The 7,772-nt window shown below is 38.2% G+C and overlaps 1 protein-coding gene across 4 annotated transcripts in view; it reads right to left on the bottom strand.

Annotated features, from left to right (window-relative positions):
* The window catches only part of agtr1a (angiotensin II receptor, type 1a), a 98,871-nt gene that overhangs the window by 23,300 nt on the left and 67,799 nt on the right, over positions 1–7,772 (bottom strand). The gene's annotated exons all lie outside the window — the stretch shown is intronic.

The raw sequence follows: 7,772 nt of genomic DNA, 5'->3' as shown, positions 1-7,772 counted from the left end.
ATGTGCGGGTCTGCCTGATTCCGACTTACTGATGGGAATCGATTGATAAATAAGTTTTGGACACCTGCACAGGGAGTGAAGTAATGATGGCAGTTTTGGTCAGGTGATGGACATTAGGTAATGATGGGAAAAACCAGAAGAAGGAGAGTATTATGCATAAGTGATAAGAATTGTAGTAAATGTAAGCTTGCCAAATTTGTTAATTGTTCATCTGACTTGATTTGAGTCCATGTATGCCATCACACAATAAAGTTTGATTCTGCCATCTCCATGAAACTCTGTGTGCCTTCTTTGAGCAGCATGTTTCTGCCACAACACACATTAATAATTAATAATGTTTACAGATATTTCTACAATTGGAACACTGGCAGGTTTAGAAAGTTGGTCAGGAACACACAATTAATAATGGGCAGGAATTAAACCAGTAAAGCTCTGGGTTTAAAGGCAAATTCCTTAGCCATTACACAATACTGCTTGGCATTTTCACATTAGCTGTCAGTGCAATGCATTGAATGTTGCTAGTGGCTCTGGGTAGCCAGCCCATCTATGTCAGATAGGTTCTTTACCAAAAAAACATTGGTCTTCAGTTTTTTTTTTCTTCTAGATGTGTCAGTTGAAGTTTTTATTTTTTTCTTTCTTTCATTATCAATTATCTTTACATTACCATACCATATAAAATATTTTTTAGAATCCATATGTACGAGAGGAGTCAGATGAGGTGGTTCGGGCATCTGATCAGGATGCCTCCTGGACGCCTCCCTGGTAAGGTGTTCCGGGTACGTCCAACCGGAAGGAGGCCCCGGGGAAGACCCAGGACATGCTGGAGGGACTATGTCTCCCGGCTGGTGCCTTGGGATTCTCCCGGAAGAGCTTGAAGAAGTGGCCGGGGAGAGGGAAGTCTGGGCCTCTCTGCTCAAGCTGCTGCCTCCGCGACCCAACCTCGGATAAGCGGAAGAGGATGGATGGATGGATGGCATATGTACGAAGGTTCACTGGGAACCTTCTGTTATGCAGTGACCTCCCAGTACATGTAGCTACTGCAGTTTACTGCTTTTCTTATCACTGTCTCAGTTATACATACTGAGGTCACACATTCGGAACATATTCTCAGATTTCCCATGCACAGTTAAACACATGGGCACTCATAAAAAATTCTCACACTACAGAAAATAAACTACAGTCTACACTTCTTAAACAGATTTCCATTATAGTGGGACAATGTAGAGTTACCATTTAAACAAGCAAGTTTTAGAAAATAGGATGAAACTGGAGTACCTGAGCACTAAAGTATGGGAGCACCTTGTGCCTCAGTTATACAAGCAGCAAGGTATTTTATTTTCAAAAAGAGAAAATTAAAGCTTATAATATATAAAATAAAAAGTTGGCTGACTAACTGACTCACTAAAACACTCATTGATCAACTTTAATCACCATTTCCCTTTTAGTTAAAAAGCTGAAATTTAGCAGGATTGCACATCTATGTCAAGAAAGGACATTTCAATATATCAGTATTTAGGGTTACACAATAAAAGGGGAAAACTAAATACTCCAAAATCTCAAAAAACTTTCATTGATTTGATTGAAATTTGGTATGTTTTTTATTTGTCGATCATTTGTCGATATTTATTAAAATTATCATAACTTTCATGCTCTTGGCTGCTCTGAGAGCATCCTTTATGCAAATGAGGGATGCAGTAAGGTGATTGACAGGCTATGTTTTCAGCACCAGTAACCAGTAGGGTGGATGGACGACTGGAGACTGGGCGGTGCCCTGGACAGGAAAAAAGAGATGTGATCACATTGTGAAATGGAAAGAGAAAATTCAGTGAAGCTCACGGAAGAAGAAAAGCTCAATGGTTGGCAAGCCCTGTTTTTTTGCTGTTGACTACCGGAACTTTTAGATGCGTACCAGCTCTCATCTTGGTTAATTAACCATTCCAATCTGTTGACCTCCAGCACTAGTTGTGGAGCTGAAAACCGACTACCCTTACCCCGTTTTTTAAAGCGGTATTGCAAATTCCTAGTAAGAAATCACAGTTTTAGGCCATTCAGGCATTCAGTTTGTGATTTTTAGAAATCATGGTCAAGTGACTATTCACACTGCATGATAGAGTCGCCAGTTGTATATGTACTCAAACTGTATGAACACATTTGGTCCAATTTACATGCCACAACATGGGTAATTAGACTATATGTGTTCATGGCCCAATGGACAATTTTACCCATTCGAAAAAGGATGATGGCCACAGGCTTCTCCAAATGTCAGCAAAGAAAGGAGCTCAGTTCCTGACTCTTGCCAAATGTACAATATACTGTGATTGATGCATAATGAAATTTGATCGCAGCATCATAACATCAGGTCCTGAGATTAATCACTACAAGACAGCCAACTAATATTTCTGACATTATAGAAATTTTTCCAATCGTACGACAGCCCAAACTTAAGATGCAATTGGGATTTGCAACCCCTCTCATACTGCATGTAAATCAATGGCTGATTGTGGTGCTGCGTGTTACTGGATTGCATGAAGCGCACTCTTTTCTGATTGCATGACATTGTCAGACTGCCTCGTGACAGCTGTTGAAGGAGAGATAAAGCACGTGTTTACTGTGTAAATGAGGAGTTGAGGAGTAAATGTAATCTGCCCAGTTTAGGGTCACATGGAGCCAGTGATTATTGTAGGCAAGAAGAAAACATGGTGAACAGCATGACAATCCTTTGTATGGCACAATCACACAATCATACGCTATAAATAAAGTATTTGTTTAGTTTTAATCTAGTTATTTGCAAAGAGATATTTTGAAACAGTATGATATGGTGGCAGAGTAGCTAGTGTTCAGACGTCAAATTTTAAGGAGATTGAGTTGGAGATTGAAGAAGGGGCTGGATGTTATTTACTAAACAGTACATGAAGAACTAAGTGTATTTTCTTATTTGCAAACTATTACTACCACATTCCCAGTATTCACTGTTAAAACAGGCAATCATATGCAGTTAAGAACACTCACTAATACAGATCAGTGAAGAAATGGATGAGGAGAGCATGCAAAACCAAGGCAGACTCTGCCTGTATTAAAACATCTGTACTAAACTTATGAAACCTTAACCTGATTAAAACCAAATCTATGCCTATAACTTTTGTTCATTTCTTATCACTGAACTGAACTTATCACTTATCAGTTGTCACTAGATGAGTGAAACACTCTAGTGCACAATGCTAACGATAACAGCATGAAAGATGTCTAAAATAATGCAACACATTTGTGAAGTAATGCAATAATTATTGTATAATAATGCAATACTTTTGCAGAATAACGCAATAATAGTTTTTTTGTATGTTGGGCAACATCATTCCGTATTTAACCATCTTTCCTTATGTTGAAATTATTTTTTGGGAGACATATTTTTTTGGAACCACAAGATGGCAGCATATTTCTTTAAGTCTTCATCAACTAACACAATGTTGATAATGCATACTCCCTACCATCAACAATATCATATTTCAGAATGATTTTAAATGGATGTTATTATACGTAAGCTTTCCCTCACTTAGAGTCTAAAGAGGAAATCTCCTGTATATGGAGAAATGTGTGCTTATAGGATGGAGGACAGGATCTATTATTTGAGGTTCACTTGAGTACAATCCCACCATTATGACAGACAGTACCAATAGATTTAGATTGACTGGGGACATGTCTACCAAAAAGGTATTTTCAACACACATTGCCTAGAAATAGGAGGATTCTTACTTTTGCTGTTGACTCAAATAACCACAAATTAGATCTACAAGAAGTATTTTCCATCCATCCATTGTTAATAAGTCGCTTTAATATTCCTCCTGTTCAATACTGAAGGAAGACTATCCTGTAAGATTCGGCACAAGACAGGAGTTAGCATTGGGTGGAATGCATATCCACTGCTAGGGATACTCCTGCACACACACATGCAAAAACACATACTTCCTTTAATTAGACCCATAAAACCTTGCTAATCAATGTAAATGGATGTCTTTTAATACATTTATGTTGTATTACTTTCACATGCACAGCAAAACTGGAGAAGCTTAAATAAAGTAATATAACTGAACAGTATGCATTTTGGACTGAGATGGGAGATTTCTTTCCCTAGATTAAATCTACACCCACTCACAGAGAAGAAATGTGAGGTGACAGTTCCACCTGCATTGCAACTGTAGAGCCTCAATTTTTTCCAAAATAAAACAACATTCTGAAAGTCATTTAATCCAATTCAGGGTAAAGTGGGTATGAAACATTATACAGATGAAACTCTAGGAAGCAATTCAGGATATAATGGAAGTCCTTAGAACCCACTCACTCATATACCACCTTTCACACAGAGACGCCAATTAACTTAAGACTCCAATGTGCTAAACCAGATAATGAAATGTCAGAACCTAACTTAAATAAGAGAGGAAAGGGGTTTATTAGGAAGAGAAAAAACAACACCTGGCTGCCCCACTTGGACATTACTGCATAGTACTTTGAAGCAGTCAGCAGCAGATTGTGTACTTCCCAGTATCTTTCTTTTATCTCTCTTTCTCTCTGTCTGTCTCCTTTTTCATTACATCTTTTGGCAAGTCCTTCTCCTGGCAGAAAGTGGCCTTTTTTTGATCCTTCTTAGGGTCACATCTAAGTTAAATCTAAAGACATTTCCCTTCAGCCAGAAATCATTCTAAAACCCTTTAGCTGCCCGGTTATCCTTGGAAAATTACACCTAGATCCCAAAGTATTCTTCAAGTATTACAAGAATAATGTACTTTTATAAGTCACACTCTTCAGGGAAGACTACCTTAGAATACTGAGTAGATTACTAGAGGGATAACACTATACAAATATTATGTATGGGTTTTTAAAACACAGGGTGAGCACATAACAAAAGCTTAGTGATAACAGAGGAGGGACTAATAACTTAGCATTCTGTAAATTCTGGAGACAACCAAATGATTAGTGAACTACATTTTTAACATAAATAAAACCATACAGTTCAGTTGAATGCTAAACATTCCATCAATTCACCAATAAAAGAGAAGGTACTAGCTGTGGACCTCTTCTGCTCCTCGATTCAGGAGCTCCTCTGAAAAGCAAATCATATTGCACTTATATGTCACATTGCTTACACGAGTCAGTCTTATTACATGACACGTTCAATGCAAGCCACACCTGCTCGACAGTTGTCGTAATTCATGAGTTCAGCAACCCAAATCTTAACCATAGTGTAATGGCTTTTTATAACAACAAAGTGCAAGGTACACCTTCAAAATGGGTGGGCTGAGAAAGGAGCAGATGACCCTTTGCAACTAGACCCATCTCCAGTGACCAGGCATATTGCATGACATCACTGATGTGTAATGCAAAGGTCACTAAATGTCTTCACTCAACAACAAAGCTCAATCTGGAGGTTTATAGTTAGACTGTGTTGCAACAAAGCAGTCCAGGCAAGTGTCTGTTGGTGTAACTGTGCTATATGAAACAATCCTTACCACAGACAAGCCCCTCACTGCATGTAATTGGACTCCTGTCCCAATTGTTCATTCTTTTCTTTATCTTGCTTTCATAACATAACAAAATCTGCTTTCATTATTCTTTAGTTTTACTAGTAGCTTCCCAATTGCTCTTAGTACACTTGAGATGTGTGTCCTTTCTACATTTTCTAGATCTGCCCTTGGGGTCCCAGTGTCATGTCATTTTTTAACCTGCTTAATACAGACCAGGATTGTGAGGGGTTCTACAGCCTATCCCAGGTACCACGGGACACAAAGCAGGTACAATAACCAGACAAGGCACCAGTCCATCACAAGGTGAACACACACACACCTACCCACAAACAAAATACACACTAGGGCCAATTTAGCATCGCCAATTCACATATCATGCTTGTCTTTGGACAGTGGGAGGAAACTGGACCACCAGAAGGAAGGAACAAATATATTTTCTGTGGGTGGACATTAATGTGGTATTCTAATCGATGTTCACACTGTCACAACAGATTCTCCTCAGTTATGAGTAATAGTGACTCTACTTTGTTATCCTAAGATTTTCAAGATCCTAACATGATTGTGGATAGTGAGTTGTGCAACCCTATGAAGAAACTTCATTTTTGCCCCCTGACCTCTGAAGAGGATGAGGACTGTAAACTGACCAATAAGTAGAAAACTTTGAGAAAGGACTTACCTCCCTGTCACCAATATGCACAATGGCTGCAGTGACACTGCTAATTTACAAGGATCTTCATAATTCATGATTCCATCAGCCTTAACTTTAAAAACAAATAATTTTAAAGAATTTAAAATCCATTCTCTTGATACATCTGCCTCATTCCTCCCATTTGGAGGAGCTGATTCTCATCTTTGTTGCTTTACATTTACTTACAAACCATGTACAGTGCATATGAAAAGTATGGATATGTTCATATTTTATTACGCAACTTTGAATTACAATTAATTTAATTTGGTTATTTTGACCTTGATCAACAGAAACTTACTCTTTAAAGTCAAAGTGAAAACACATCTTTATAAAGTGGTGTAAATTAATTACAAATATAAATCACAAAATAATTGATTTCTTAAGTATTTGCCCAGTATTTATCAAGAAGGTATTTAGTAGATGTGCCTTTGAGAACCTTCAGTCTATGTGAACAAGTCTGTGTCAGTTTTGAACATCTGGACACTGCCATTTTTTTCCCATTTCCCATGCGACATGTCAGGTTGTAGGGGATCAAGAGTGAATAGCCTTTTTTCAAGTCCAGCCAGAAGTCCTCAATTAAATTGAAATCTGGACTCTGACTTGGCCACTCCAGGGGCCTCATGCATAAAACCATGCAAAGAATTCACACTATAACATGGCGTACGGACAAAAGCAGAACTGTTCATACGCACAAAAAAATCCAGATGCATAAATCTGTGTGTTCGCCAACTTCCACGTTCTTCCACTACATAATTCCCAGTCAGCGTGAAAAGTAACGCATGTGCATGCACCTGCTGCCACTCCCAAACCCCTCCCAGAATTACACCTCATTGAATATGCAAATCAATATAAATAGCCCTTAAGCTCAGCGTTCTGTGAAAAGGCAATGGCAAAAGTACTTGGGGAAATAGAAGAATTTCAGCGATTACCAAGTAGAGGCAAGGAAAAATGTACTATTTGTTGGTTTAAACAGTGGTAAGAACAACAAAAGGAAGTTGATTGAGTGACATAGAGTGTCAGAGAAACTCGATAAGTCAAGTTCACAAAGTCGCACAGTGCCCGAAATAAAAAAGAAGTTATCAGATATCAAAGTCGCCGTGAAAAAGCGAGTCATAGCCCACCATCTGAGTGTCATATGAAAGCTTATTAGGGTACAGAGTAAAAGAAATAGTCACACAGTGGGAAAAAAGCACGTAGTTTATTTTGTCATCAAAGTAGAACATCGTGAACTTCATCTTAAAATCGTTTAATTTACTAGTTTCTCAATTCCCATCGTAACTAAAGTAGCACGTTAAATGCTTTGTTTTGTATTTGACCTTCTATGTGCTCAATGTGTGTGAATCACTACGTGATTCTCTTCCTCCGACAGGACACAGAATCCATTACATTCATGACATTACAGTATTAAAATAGTGAGATGTATGCTTGATATCATTTTCATGATGATATGAGTTAAAGCATGTTATTAAACATGGGAACATGGTGGTGCAGTGATTGTTCATGCCTCATGCAAGATGCTTGATGAAATAATTTATTGCAGCAGTACTGTCTCTTTCAAATGTACTAAC

The sequence above is a fragment of the Polypterus senegalus genome, chromosome 1, assembly GCF_016835505.1.
Source record: "Polypterus senegalus isolate Bchr_013 chromosome 1, ASM1683550v1, whole genome shotgun sequence".
Classification (NCBI taxonomy): Eukaryota; Metazoa; Chordata; class Cladistia; order Polypteriformes; family Polypteridae; genus Polypterus; species Polypterus senegalus.
Note: the sequence above shows the minus strand (reverse complement) of the source record. Positions and strands in the feature narration are given on the sequence as shown.